Raw genomic sequence first — 15,295 nt, forward strand, 5'->3', positions numbered from 1 at the left:
TGGGCTGTAGATGACATTAAGTCACGTATGTTGACTTCCGTGTGTTAGATTTAAAAGTCATTGCAGTTTTTTGTAAGCATTAAGGCTTATTAATTTAGTTAGGCTTGGGATTCAAACAAACCTTCAGGGCAGAATTGACACATCTGCAATTAATCCTACTTCCTTTAAAAAAAGAATACAGATCTATTTAAACACATAACAAGAGATTACAGGAAAAATGAGGTGGGAATGCTTCAGTGTCTTTTGATTTTTTTAAAAAAAAAAATCAATAGTGGATTTGTAAGAATATTTCTGATTTTGATACATCAGAAGCACAATGTGTGACGTTGCACCCCATAATTCTTTATAGAAATAGGCTTATGAGTGTAAATATGACATAATGGGACTATATTTTATGTTAACATGTAACATATCTTTGCAAAGGTTATGATCTACTGAATATATTAATCCTATTTGTATGCATGTATCATTTTTATATATGAAGTTATGAGTGTTGGCTCTATGCTTGTATTTAAAGTGTTTGCCTTATGTGCTTCTTTCAGCAAATTTGGTCAACATACTGTAAAGGGGTTATTCAAGTAGTTGGGAGTACTTAACTAACGATGGACTTTGAGAGACGCCAATCCACATCTGAGCTTTCCTGGGAATGTTCAAACTAACATGTAAACAATGGCATCGGCCTGCAAAAAGCTGAATCATTCATACACATGTGACTTGCCCAGTTGGCTAGGGACTCCATCTGGTGGCTGTGATGTTGCACAAGAGGGAGAGTATAAAAGGCCTGGAAACCCCTCCATTTTGTCTTCAGCTGGCTCAAAAGATAACCTCTGCACCCTAATGAGATGCCTGAAAGAAACTGAACAAAGGATAGTAACTATGGGGGTGTGAGTGATAGCTGAACCCAGACTAGGAAGGAGTCTAGTCTGTCAGAAAAGCTTACTGGAACATCTCTGAGGGTGAGTTTTAGCTGGATTTAGTTTCCTAGTGTATTAGGCTTAGACTTGCGTGTTTTTGTTTTATTTTGCTTGGTAATTCACTTTGTTCTGTCTGTTATTACTTGGAACAACTTAAATCCTACTTTATATTTAATCACTTTTGCTTATTAATTGACCCAGAGTACGTAATTAATACCTGGGAGGGAAATATGCACAGCTGTTTGCTCCATCAGTGTTATAGAGGGCGGACAATTTGAGTTTACCTGTATAAGCTTTATACAGAGTAAAACGGATTTATACCTCTACCCCGATATAACGCGGGTTCGCATACAACACGGTAAAGCTCCGACATGCCCTTCTGAGCAGCATGTTAAGGGTGCTGGGCTGGGGCTGAGGGGTTGGATAAGGGGCAGAGGGTCCTGGGGGCGGTCAGGGATTCCCCCTCACCCCCCCTCCCCAGCCCACAGGGTCAGGGAGGCAGGAGCTGTGGGGGGGCATTTTTGGGGTCCCCGCAGTCCCAGAGTGGCCTGGGGGCCGGGAGCAGCCCGCTCCGCTTCCCTCGCCCCGGCCCCAGCCTTGTCGCTCAGGGGAGGGGGCTTGGGGTAAGGGATCCCTCCCCCCCCTTCCCCGTACTCACTGGCAGCAGCAGAAATGGGGCAGCCCGCTCCACTCCCAGTCGCAGCGCTCCGCTTCCCGCTGCTGGTGAGTGCGGAGTGTGCCCTTTCCCCAACCTCCCCACGCTCACTGGTGGCTGGGAGGTGGTGGAGTGGAGCAGGCTGGGGCCACGTTGCTCTGCTTCCCACTGCTGCCAGTGAATGCCTGTCAGGGCATGGGGTGTGTGGATAGGGGTTGGAGCAGTCAGGGGACAGGGAGCAGGGGGGTTGGGTAGGGGCTGAGGTCCTGGGGGTGATTAAGGACAGCGGTCTCTGGAGGGGACGACCAAAGCAAGTTCAGTATAGTGTGGTGAGATTTTTTTGTCTCCCGAGGACCATGTTATATTGGGGTAGAGGTGTATTTGGGGTTTGGATACCATTAGGAACTCGGTATCTGGGTGCTAGAGACAGGAGCACTTCTTAAACTGTTTTCAGTTAAGCCTGCAGGTTTTGGGGGACGTGGTTCAGACCTGGGTCTTTGTTTGTAGCAGGCTAGCATGTCTGGCTCAACAAGCCAGGGTACTGAAGTCCCAAGCTGCCAGGGAAAATGAGCTTGGGGTAGTCCCAGCACACCAGATGGCAGTTCCAAGGGGGTTTCTGTGACGCAACCTGTCACACTATGATGAGAGAGAAAAGTCATTGGGGTTGGCCAAGATGACTAGTATTTCTGGATTTTCAACATGAACTTCTGTTTCTATTCTAAATTGTTACATTTCGTACAAAAAGTATGAGGTAGCACTTAATGTAAAATACACTGTCCTATATCAGTGTCCAGTCATGTGAGTGCCACAGAGTAGAAACGCTTTAAAGTCAGAACTGGCACTAACATTTTCTAATTCAGTACAGTCTATCTTGGTAGCCTACTGTGCATAAAAATATAGGCTTATTTCTCTTCTGGCTTAAATCAATGGGAGGTAAGGCTATGGTTCGTCAGACATGCTAAATAAGAATTCCAGTGTCCTTTAAACATGTTTCGGCAGTTACAGTAGACAAGCAGCTTTTGGTTTAAAATTGCAGAAAACCAAGAGGAAAGAATTGAAGACCTAGAGCTACTTAGTAATGAACTTGACCCCATTCTAAAAGGGCTCAAAAACTGAATGAACTAGAATTGTAATCTAGTTGGTAGCAGTCAAAGTAGATGCTGTGAAGAAATTCTAGAATTTTATTTGCAGTGAATTATAAAGGTTCTGGAGAAGGATAACTTCAGTCCCACTTGCAGTGTTTAGGCTCCATGTATTATCTGAGACCTCAAGCTTCTTTGTGACTCTTGGAGAACATTGAGCAAAATTATGAAATTACCAAATGAACCATAGGGTGGGAAAGTAAATGTTGGTGTAAAAATCTGTAGCTGCTCTTTGTTTTTGGAGTTGGATTATCCTGCAGTACAAACAGAAGAAATAAAATATTGCACGTCAGCATGAGCAAGACTAATCAGATCCATTAAAATGTTAAGCAGTAAGACATACGTCGCATAAATCCAATAACTCTAGTAGCAGTTTCATTTTTTTGACTCTATTACCAAACCATTTCTTCCTCCACTTGGGGCTGTTCTACCCTGTTCACTAGAAATTTGCAGTATCTTGGAGTGAAATGGGAAAGATACTTATGTGGCTGGGCTTTCAACTCTACTGTCAGTCTGCCAGAAAAGGCCCAACTATATTTCCAGGTCCACGGTTTTTTTGCTGTCTTTACCCTGTTGGAATAAGCAAGAGGGGTTGCAGTCAGTAGCACTTCAAAGCAAGTGTGGAAAATGGGGATCTGTATACAGTTAGGCTTATTGTGCCAGGCTGAAAGTTCAGTCTTAAGGGCAGACATAGAAGTGTCTTTTTGTTTCCCTTTCTGACCCCACACACATGCTTTGCAAATGGAAGAATAAAATTGTAATAGCTGCTATCTCTACAGTTACTGAGGTTTGTATGATGTACATATTATTGCTTAATAGTCTAATGAACTCATTTTAGTGACTTGTACGGTCATGCTAGGAGTTTTGGTTTCATTCTTACTGGAAACTGCATCAGGCTTCTTGTTGGTTCATGTCAGGGCTGTCCTTCTCTTTCTCTGCCAGACTTGCAAAATATTTTGTCACTTTGTTCCTTATTCCCCCAAAAGCTAACTTTCTGTGCAACATTACCGTCTTCAAAAAATGACTGACTCTAGTCTGCCAAAACCTCACACCTCACTGTGCATTCATATTAATGCACAATCTGTTTTTTGATTTTGTAAATGATAGGAGTATGTGGCCCAACCACCCCACTCCAAAGGAGCTGCCAGTCACCTGTTGGGGTGGAGTGGATAGCAGACTGTATGAGGCTATGTGCACTTTGGATTGCCGTCAGCTCTATCCTACAATAATGTTATTGCTGTACCCTCCATAAAGCCCAGCAGATCGTACCCCCTCAGATACAAGTGGAATAGCACTCTCTGGTGGTCATACAAGCAGTATAGCCGCACCAGCACCAGATATCTGCATGTGTTAATGGCAGTCTGTCTTGTCCACACTAGAACAGTAAATACTTTGCTAATGGGATTTCAAGTAGCATTTTCTACAGAATATTTAAACTGGTTTATTGCATAGTTGTTGAGCACTACCACCATTTCTGTATATCGGTTGTAAACTAAGATATCCAAACAGTTTGATGCATAATTATAGAAATTCCAGATTAAAACAACTGTGTTTCTCCGCTCTTTCTTTTCTTTGCCTGTCCCCATCCTTCTTGGCCCTTATTATCCCTTTAACGTATGTATTCATCTGTCTTCTTTTCTTTTTCTTCCCGAATTCTTTCTTTGCATTTCACTCTGTCAAGGTTCCTCCCCCACTCTGAACTCTAGGGTACAGATGTGGGGACCTGCATGAAAAACCTCCTAAGCTTATCTTTACCAGCTTAGGTCAAAACTTCCCCAAGGTACAAAATATTACACCCGTTATCCTTGGACTGGCCGCTACCACCACCAAACTAATACTGGTTACTGGGGAAGAGCTGTTTGGACGCGTCCTTCCCCCCCAAAATACTTCCCAAAACCTTGCACCCCACTTCCTGGACAAGGTTTGGTAAAAAGCCTCACCAATTTGCTTAGGTGACTACAGACCCAGACCCTTGGATCTTAAGAACAATGAACAATCCTCCCACCACTTGCACCCCCCCCTTTCCTGGGAAATGTTGGATAAAAAGCCTCACCAATTTGCATAGGTGACCACAGACCCAAACCCTTGGATCTGAGAACAATGAAAAAGCATTCAGTGTTTTACAAGAAGACTTTTAATAAAAAATAGAAGTAAATAGAAATAAAGAAATCCCCCCTGTAAAATCAGGATGGTAGATATCTTACAGGGTAATTAGATTCAAAAACATAGAGAACCCCTCTAGGCAAAACCTTAAGTTACAAAAAAGATACACAGACAGAAATAGTTATTCTATTCAGCACAATTCTTCTCTCAGCCATTTAAAGAAATCATAATCTAACACATACCTAGCTAGATTACTTACTAAAAGTTCTAAGGCTCCATTCCTGGTCTATCCCTGGCAGAAACCAGCATACAGACAGACACAGACCCTTTGTTTCTCTCTCTCCTCCCAGCTTTTGAAAGTATCTTGTCTCCTCATTGGTCATTTTGGTCAGGTGCCAGCGAGGTTACCTTTAGCTTCTTAACCCTTTACAGGTGAGAGGAGCTTTCCCCTGGCCAGGAGGGATTTCAAAGGGGTTTACCCTTCCCTTTATATTTATGACACACTCATAGGGCAGAGCAATAATACAGGTAAAGCAGAGAGGAGAGGCACTTTCATTCTGGCTTTATGGGTCTGGCTGCAAAGCAAAATTGCCTCTCGTGCAAAGTTGTGGAACCTTCTATTGCTCACGAAAAGGAGGCAGCCAGTCAGGAGCTCTGCCTGGCTCAGGGAGAGCCCATTCAGCCCCCCAACACTTTGTTGCACTAGTGACTGAAGTATGTGACTTAGGTAGGGGGCATTGCTGTGCTGGTGGATGCTCGGCTCCCTATGCCTTGCCTGGCAGGTTTTTCTAGTACAGAACTTCAGTTAAATACCAGGTACAGTGTTATATATTTGTATGAAATATGTGGGTTTAATTGTTGTTAAAACTTGGTGCTTCAAAAATTTCAAGAGGAGGCCCCTGCTCCACCCATTTCACGATTTTTCTGCCTCAGATTTTTCTACTGCTGAAATCTGAATGTTGTCATCTACGCCACCTAATATTCCAGACTGACGTGGGTTTATACAGAGGGGTGTTGGAGAAGGAGAGGGCCTGTTGTGAAGAGTGACAGAAGGGTTGCAGTACTTGTATAACAAACTTACTGAGGTTTGGCTCACTGCCTTAATTGTTTGTTGACCATCAACATGTATCTTGTGACCACTCAGTTTTACTTTGGCTCTGATAACTGGTTATTTCAATCAGTTTCTGTAGCTGACTTGGTCACAGGCAACAAAAAGTTCTGTGCCTCATTGAGACAGCACTTTTGCTCATCTGTGTTCTGGGATTAAACAATCCTCCTGAGAGAGTGCAGTGGGTCTTCACCATCAAAGCACGAAAGCTTTGTATTGAAAGAAAGGTTGGAAAGGTGATCAAGTTGCATTGGTATTGCTGTTTTTTATTGATGCAGCACCGTTAGTGTCCATGCATTTACAGATCTTAAAAAAGACAGGTCACTGACTAAAGGAGCTACACTTTCAACTAGACACAACATAAAAAGGGATGCTTATGGGAAGGTGCAGGGGAAGAGGATGCAGGAGGACAGAGTTTACATAGCTGAAAGCTCTTTGTATAAATATCTTGGTCTTTCCATTTTGTTATAGTTTTATATGTAAAAGTGTGTAGACAGTGTCCAGAATTTCCAGCTAGGGTGGAAGTCAGTGATGGAAGGCTACTTGAGAGAACTCATCACTTCAGTCATGCAAATTCTGGTCTTCCACTTGAAAGATGCTGTTGCATGCTCCTTTTTAGATAATTTTATTTAGTGCTTATTTTGTACTCTTGATCTCATCCGGACTGATTCTCATAGAGTAAGAATACATTAGTATTGTAAGTTTCTGCTCAGCTCAGAGTGGTCAGTGCACTCTCAAAATTTTAATATCTTCCTTTCAAAATGTGACCTGTAATCTGCAGGGAGTAATAGCTGCAGCTACTCCTGAATAGACACATTAACATTTAAATATAGATTTGGGGTGAGGGAAGGAGACTCATTCTGCCCTTCACCTTCCATATTTGGCTCAAATAAATGTTCCAGAGTTTAAAACCTGAAGGTGGTTAATTTCTGGAGGCTAGTTCTTAAATTTTATGATACAGTATAGCTAATGTTTCCATGTCAGCTTTCTATATGGTGGCTTGTAACTTTCTGTGATGATACTTAGTAGGAATTTGTGCTGCAGTTCACTGTTAGGAGAGATACTATTTCTCTCTCACCACCCATGTTACCCTGGCAGTGAGAGAACACAAAGGTCACTCAATGTTGTACTATTTCCAGAGACTGCAGTCATTCCAATTTATTTTTAAAATGCTAAAATAAGAACCATAAAAATTTAACTAAGAAATTGTCAGAACATGAATTTAAAAATAACAGTAAGAATGAAGAAAAAAGTGGGAGTTTGTGTATAAATAAGTGTTCCATTTTTGTACGTAGTCTTTTAACACATTCTGTATTAGATCTCTTAAATGAATTTTTGTATCTGTAGACTTCCCACTACAGACAGACAACTTCAGTTTGCTTTACTGGATTAAATTCTGCTATTGCTAACATCTCATGCAAGCCCATTGACTTTTGGAGTAACATTGACACAATATTTATTGTTAAGAGAAATTCTGTCTCCAGTTACATCCCCTGTGCTCTGTTAACTTTGGGAATTGTGGTGTCCTCAGAATAAACTAAAGCAGAATTATTCCACAACAGTAGAAAGCATTTTAATAACTGCTTCTGAAGGTTTATTAAGAATATGTTGCTGTATGTTATGTAGTGACATATTCTATTTGGAATGTTAATATACTGGTGACTAATAGACTGGCTAGACAGATAAATATATACTCTGTTACTAAAGCATATTTGGTATGAAATGTAAACAGCAAGAATCGAGACTCTAAGTAGCTTTTTAAGAAGTCTCTTGTCATATCTTAATATGTGAATCATATCAAGTGTGTTCAATGCCACATAGTTGTAGATGTCATATGACTATTAGAAAATCTTTCACAATATTTGTATTTGAGATGTTTTTAAAATACACTTGAATAAGTGAGGTGAATCTTTGTTACAATGTGAAAATATATATAAGTATATCAGCAAAACATGAAAATAAATTACTATTTTCATGTACTCATTATCCCCGCTAATGTTTGAGAGGTTTTACTTTGATATCAGTAGTTCCTGGTATCGTCCATGGCTCTGTTTTAATATACTATGGAGATTTAGTACACAGTGCTCTCCGACTTTCTCTGCTGATTAAACAGGCAGTGGCTTCAGTTGATATGATTCTCTCTCCTGGGGCAGAAGGTCTGTTTGTGGTTCTTATCTTGGCAGTTGCAAAAGAATTATTTAGGGGTCATTTATATTCATAAGAGTACAAAGTGTTTTCAGTCTAATATCTCTTTCTAAACATAAAAAATTAGCAGTATCATGGCAGGAGCTTTTGTAACATTTTTTTTTTCTTTTGAAGACTGAAAGTATTCATCATATTATTACTAATACCTACTCAGTCTCCCCCTGCAAATCTGAGGGTATTTCTACACTGGCAGAGTTACCGCGCCGCTCAGAGAGCGCTGAAGGGAAACCACTGTTGTGTGTTCACGCTGTCAGCTGCCTGCGCAATAGCGTGTTCACACTTGGGGTACTTGCAGCGGTGTTCAGAGTAGTGCACTCTGGGCAGCTATCCCACAGAGCATCTCTTCCTCTTCTGCCGCTAAGAGTTGTGGGAAGGCGGAGGGAGTCGCGGGGCATCCTGGGTCCTGTCCCAATGCCCCGTGATGCATTGCTTCGCATCCTAGCAATCCCTGTGCTTCCACCTGCATTTGGCACCATCTTTCTACCATTTGTATACTGCTCATTCTGCTCTGCCTCTTTGGTCTGCGGGAATGGATCCCGCACTGTTGACCAGTATGCTGCTCGCTTTGACTAACGCGTCATGAGTGGCAGTGGAGTTATTCCTTAAATGACAAAGGCAAGAGGAGTGCAACGTTGATCTCCCCATGCAGAGTAGCTACGACACAAGATTGCTTTTGGCTTTCATGGAGGTGCTGACCACAGTGGAACGCTGCTTTTGGGCTTGGGGAAACAAGCACTGACCGGTGGGCTAAGGTCCCCTCTAAGCTGCATGGCTGCGCAGCTACCTATTAAGCCCTGTGCAGGGGCTCAGGGCTGCAGCGGGGAGAGATGTTTCTGCCCCAGCCCTGAGCCCCCCCTGCACTCCTCATCCCCAGAGCCTGCACCCCTAGCCAGAGCACACCCCCACCCCCACACATCGACCCTCTGACCCAGCCTAAGCCCCCTCCCACACTCCGAACCCCTCGGCCCCACCCCCACCACGTGAATTGGTGGGTCACACATGAAGGTCACACATCACCTTCATATTGGTGCATATAACAAAATTCATTCCGCACATGGATGTAAAAAATTAGAGGGAACACTGCTGGTGGGATCATATCGCCATGCACGTCTGGGATGACAAGCGGTGGCTGCAGAACTTTCGGATGAGGAAAGCTACATTCATGGGACTGTGATTTCTCCTCAGCCCTGCAGCGCAAAGACATCGAGAACGAGAGCTGCCCAGCTGTTGGAGAAGTGTGTGGCAATTGCACTGTGAAAGCTGACTACTCCAGACTGCTACCAATTGGTCACTAACCAGTTCGGAGTGGGAAAGTCGACCATTGGACTCATGTTGATGAAGTGTGCAGAGCCATTAATCGCATCTTGCTCCAAAAGACTGTGACTCTGGGCAACGTGCGTGACATTAGGGAAGCCCATTTTGTGCAAAGCCATCCACAAGAGGGGCAATAGATGGGACGCATATTCCAATTCTGGCACCAGACCACCTAGTCACCAAGTACATTAATAGGAAGGGGTATTTCTCAATGGTTCTCCAGATGCTTGTGGATCACTGTGGGCATTTCACGGACATTAACGCAGGCTGGTCTGGAAAGGTGCATGACACATGCATCTTTTGGAACACAGGCCTGTTCAGGAAGCTGCAAGCAGGGACTTTCTTCCCGGTCTGGAAGATCACCATAGGGGAAGTTGAAATGCCCATTGTGATCCTGGGAGACTCCACCTACCCCTTAATGCCGTGGCTTATGAAGCCATACACGGGGCAACTTGACAGCAGCAAGGAGCGGTTCAACAACAGGCTAAGGAAGTGCAGAATGACTGTTGTATGCATTTGGCCATTTAAAAGCCCGATGGAGATTGCTCTATGGGAAGCTGGACCTGGCCTATGACAATATTCCTATGCTTATAGCCACGTGCTGTATGCTTCATAATATTTGTGAAGGGAGGGATGACCGCTTCACTCAGGACTGGACTGCTGAGGCTCAGCACCTAGAGGCTGAATATGAGCAGCCAGAGACCAGGGCTATTAAAGGGGCACAGTGCAGGGCCGTATGGATCAGGGATGCCTTGAGACAGCAATTTGAAGCTGAAAGCCACTAATATTTGTTGCTATGCTTGGGAGTGCAGTGTTTATAATGCTAGGAGGTAATTGTGATTGGTGCAGATGATGCAATATGAAGGTTTAAGAAAATTGCCTGTTGCTTTGCAGGGCTCTGTTTGCTTTCAATTAATAGAATAAAGCTTGCCTTCAAACCAGCACAATTCTTTTATTAAAAAAGCAACAATCAGAGGAGAGAAACAAACAAAAAAACGCATCAGCACTGAGGGGGATGGGGGAAGGGAGGATCCCAGGAGGAGGTGGGGTCCTGGGACACTTAAAGATTTGCGTATGTCCAGATATCATATCCAACCTTCTCCTTTGGAGTATAGTGCAGTGGGTACTGTACTTCAGTAGGGCTAAACTGCAGAGGGATGGGTGTTGAGTGCAGTGGGTACTGGGAGTCCGCAGTGCTGGACTGTGACAGGGGAGGAGTGGAATGCCGCGGGTAGAGACTGGAGCCAGGAGGTTGAAAAGAGTGTGTTGTCGGTGTCTGGGCACTGCATGGGTAACAGTTTTGTGAAATAAAACTGCTCAAATAAATTGGTTAGTCTCTAAGGCCACAAGTACTCCTTTTCTTTTTGCGAATACAGACTAACACGGCTGCTACTCTGAAGCCTGAGTTTTGTGAAAGCGGCTGCAGGGGAGGGCGGGCACGGAGCTGCTCGGTTTGCAGTGCTAGTAGTGTCTGGAGCGTGTCCGCTTGGCGCTCCATAACGTTTAAGAGCCGCTCCATGGCTTCGTTCTGGTGCGCCGCATTCTCCTTTCGGCCCCTCTTCTCGCTGTCCCGCCGCTCCTTCAGTTCTTGGTTTCGGCTGCGGAGTGCATCATGACATCATGCAGAAAGTCCTCCTTAGTTCTTCATGGCTGCTCTCTAATTCTGCGCAGCCATTCAGCTGGCGATAACAAAGAGGGAGGCTGGGCTCCCAGGGTCATATCTGTGAAGCCAAAATGCAACACTTTACAGATGCAGTATTGTTTGCAACACACAGGCCAGTGCTTTAAAATACAGCCGCTATTCACATACCTGTCACTAACTGGCTGACCCCAGCCAAGCACACATGAGCCCCAAGACCCCCAGAATGGTGAGTAACCTCAGGGGCAAGGGAAATCAATGTTACAGGACCATACTGTACACTGGGCACGTGGCTCTTGGGGAGAGCCAGCACTGTGCGGGGGAGGGGGGGCCTTATAAATCATTCCTGTCCCAACATTTTCCACAGGCTGTGTTCGTTATGGATGATATCTCACTGCTGAGGGTGAGCACAGAATCAAGGGAGGGTCTTCTCCAAGACTGCAGCTTCTGCCCTGGCCCTTATGCGGCTTGCCTGTGTGCAGCAATGGTTCTCTTCCCCGCCCCCCCCCCCCAAGTTTTGGCAGAGTGGCGTGGGAAAGTTACCCTTAATGGGGCAAGAAACAAAGTAGCTCTGTCAAAGAACCTGTGGCAGTGGATTGCCGGTATCTCCATGAGAGTTTCCTGGAGATCTGAGGCAGATTCCCATAAAGTGAGGGAGTCAATCAACACCCTGTTCCGCCACTCAGACTAGGCAAGTGGTGGTACGCGCATCATATAAACACAAGCCTGCTTTCTGCAACCCTTCTGCCCCCAACAACTCGCTTCAGTCATTCCCAGAATCAAAGCCATTTACCAGGGGCCTCCTCTCCTGTGTGCACTTCACCAACATGCAACAGCTGAGACTGGCTAGCATCCCCCGGGGTAGAGAAGAGCTCCTGGCTGCACATCTCTGACCTCCACGTCATCCCCCTCCACATTGTCGTCCAAGATTTTCTCTTCCACTCTTGGCTGGCATGCAACCCACCAAAGTATCCACAGTGGCCTTCACAGTGGAGGTGGGGTTGCCACTGAGTATCGCATCCAACTCTTTGTAGAACCAGCAGCTCGTGGGCACAGCACTGGAGCGGCAGTTTGCCTCCCGCGCCTTGTGGTAGGCATTCTGCAGATCCTTCACTTTGACCCTGCACTGCAGTGTGTCCCGGTCATGGCCCCTTTCTCTCATGCATCGTGAAATCTGTCCATAGGTACCATAATTCCTATAGCTGGAGTGCAGGTGGGACTGGACAGCCTCTTCTCCCCAAATGCTGATGAAGTCCAGCAGCTCGGCATTGCTCCAAGCAGGGGATCACTTGGTGCGTGGAGCAGGCATGGCCACCTGGAAAGATGCACTGAGACCACTGCATGTGTCACCAAGCAAACAGGAAGGGCACTTTCAAAATTCCCAAGGAATTTACGGGGTGGGGATGACGGTTGGTCATCTGAGGGCAGGGCAGTAGAGTTCAAACCAATGTCCAGAGAGGCAAGAACAGGCATTGTTGGACACCTACCGGAGGCCAGCCGCAGTGCTGTAATTGCCCAGGGTGTCTATACTGGCGCCGCAGCACTGTAGGCTGTACGTCTCTCGTCAGGGGGTGTGGTGGTTGGGGGGAGGTGTGTGTGTTTGTTTGTTTTTACAGTGCTGCAATGGCGCAGTTTCTGTGCACTAAGTGGCTTGGTGGGAGGTACAACGCAGAAAGCCGTTTACTGCGCAGAAACTTGCCAGTGTAGACAATGCCTGAGTAATTTTTTTACACTGTACTCATCCTTTTATCCTTTAAAAAGAGAAAATATGACTTGAAATGATATCTTTATAGACACCTCATGGGCTATGTGGAATTTTAAATATTGATTTAAAATCAGAAAACACTAAGTTTCTATCTTAAAAAGCAAATCAAAATTAGTGAGTTGGAAATATTGCAATGTTCTGGTATTTAAAGATAAAATATTTTAATAGAATTCTGACTCAATTTAGTCTCCTTATTGTGGTTTTATTTTTTTTTCCTTCAGAGTCAGTTTCTTTGTGCATATTCATTATGATTCTGCCAGAATGATGCATGCTCTGTTTATTGTAGATATTAAGATCTGTTTACTATTGTCCATTCTTTATGTAGCTTTGCTTGGGTTCAAAGCTTGACATACTTGTGAGCCCACTATTACAGTTATTGTCTTGACTCAAAAACTGCACTACACGAAAGTGATCCAATCAATATGTCAGTTAAAAATTTACCAGTTTGGATTTAAGGCTCACTGCCAATAGCGGCAAATACTGATTTGGATGAGTCTATATGGAAGGAGTAGGAGGAAAAGAAGATAAAGACACCATTTCAGTGTCAGGTGACTTGCTCTATTTTTGAAGTCAGATTTTTTTTTTCTTCTTTTCACAAAGCTTCTCCGAGGAAATGCCTTATGTTCTCCAATCACATTTAACTTGTTATGCTTTTTCAATACTGCATACAACTGTCTCCCATCCCCATCTCCCTGCCTTGTCCCCTTGGGAAAATGAGCATGTACTGAGCAGAAACATGATGGATGGTGACTGTTGTGTTTGTAGGAAGTCATACTGACCTTTAGGTTGAAATTTTCTTTTTTTTTTTTTTTTTGTAGCTATATTGTATCAAGCAGCTGGAGCTGTTTAAAGTTAACTTAATTTTGACAAAAGATCTGCATTTGAACCCTGAATAAATAGAGGCTACATGCTTGTAGCAATTTCTACAATTATTTTTTCTATTTCTGAGAGAGCTTTCATAGAAATTTTAGCTGAGTGACTTCACTTTATTCCTCCAGGAAGGAAGAAGTTGGGAAATAAAGGTTGAGGGGCATGGAGATCTAGAAGGTAACGTTAACCGTCATTAATGATGATGGTTTGCAGCCAAACAAAGAATTTTATTGCAGTGTTTAATTCGGAGCAATTGTCTCTAACTACCAAATTAATATGACTAACATAAAGGCAACTGCTGTAAGATAAATACCTCATTAATAGGGCTTGTCTTTTGAAAACTAAGTGTTGCTGCAATGACTAGATATGTATGTTGCTGTGTCTGACCCAATACATTAGCCAGAGATTTCTTGTGCTGAAATTTCAAAATTGCCTACAAAAATTATAGTTCTGGCAATGCTGACTATATCGTAATAAAAAAAACTCATGGTATCATTCCATTATAAATTGTTTATGGCTTAATAAACTGCCTGACCAAAGGTTATATATAACTCATAATAAACTCTTCTAAATTGCACTGTAGAAATGTGACTTGGAGGCCAATTCCTTCCAGTCCTGTGTAAGGTTTCATGAAAGTATGATGTATTATGGACTCTTCGGGCAGTTTTATACAACCTTCAGCCCCACAGATTCACCAGCAGCTTCTGCGATGCATTTTTGTCACATCCACCTGAAGGGGTGCCAATGCACCCCCGAGGCTTTGCTCCTGTTAGTCACAATAGGTATGGAAACCAAGTGCACAACACCTTCCAGGGTGTGTTGGCACTGGCAAGCTACAGAAAATAAGCAGGCTCATGCACTCTAGGAAACAAACAAAAGATCCAAACGGGATACTGGCAGGAGTTCCGCTTGGAATATAACTTCTGGATGGGAAAATAGGGGCAAAACTTTGGAGGGAGAGTAATAGGTATCAGTGTCTTGGATAGAATTTAATTATCTTAGGTGCTGGCTTGCTCTTACAAGCTGTCTTCAGTTGATGGGTTGATCCCTCATGATTAAGGTTACAATTTAATCATGGGTATTTTTAGTAAAACTCATGGACAGGTCACGGGGAAGAAACAAAAAATCACAGCCCATGACTTGTACCATAAATACCCTGATTTGGATCTTGGGCGGGGGAGGAGTGTTACAGCACCAGCATCTGGGAGGGGTGCTGCTGGGGTGGGGGGGGAGAAGGGGGAACCCCACGGCACCAGGAGCTGCCATGGAGGGAGCCCCAGGGCCACCAGAGCAGTGCAAGTTGGGCTATTTCCTGCACAAATCCAGGTTTTCTCACATCCTCCCCACCCCCATACACACACAAATTCACTCTCCTGCTGGTAATAGCTCATCCAAACTGACCACTCTCCAAGTTTAAATCCAAGTTAAAGTGATGTTAAAGTGACAAATCAGATGTCAAGAATTATAACATTCATAAACCAGTCGGAGAACACTTCAATCTCTCTGGTCACGCAATCGCAGACATGAAGGTCGCTATCTTAAAACAAAAAAACTTCAAATCCAGACTCCAGCGAGAAACT

General features: G+C 44.0%; 1 protein-coding gene across 4 annotated transcripts in view; it reads left to right on the forward strand.

The window, feature by feature from the left end:
• Window positions 1-15,295, forward strand: part of TMCC3 (transmembrane and coiled-coil domain family 3) — a 234,653-nt gene that overhangs the window by 173,982 nt on the left and 45,376 nt on the right. The window contains exon 1 of one of the 4 annotated variants that reach the window (XM_073327541.1): window positions 416-956. The exons of the other annotated variants lie outside the window; for them this stretch is intronic. The gene's annotated coding sequence lies outside the window, so the exon portion shown is untranslated. Of the gene's footprint in view, window positions 1-415; window positions 957-15,295 lie in introns of those variants that run through there. 4 annotated transcript variants of the gene reach the window in all.

Source organism: Lepidochelys kempii, chromosome 1 (genome assembly GCF_965140265.1).
Source record: "Lepidochelys kempii isolate rLepKem1 chromosome 1, rLepKem1.hap2, whole genome shotgun sequence".
Lineage (NCBI taxonomy): Eukaryota > Metazoa > Chordata > Testudines > Cheloniidae > Lepidochelys > Lepidochelys kempii.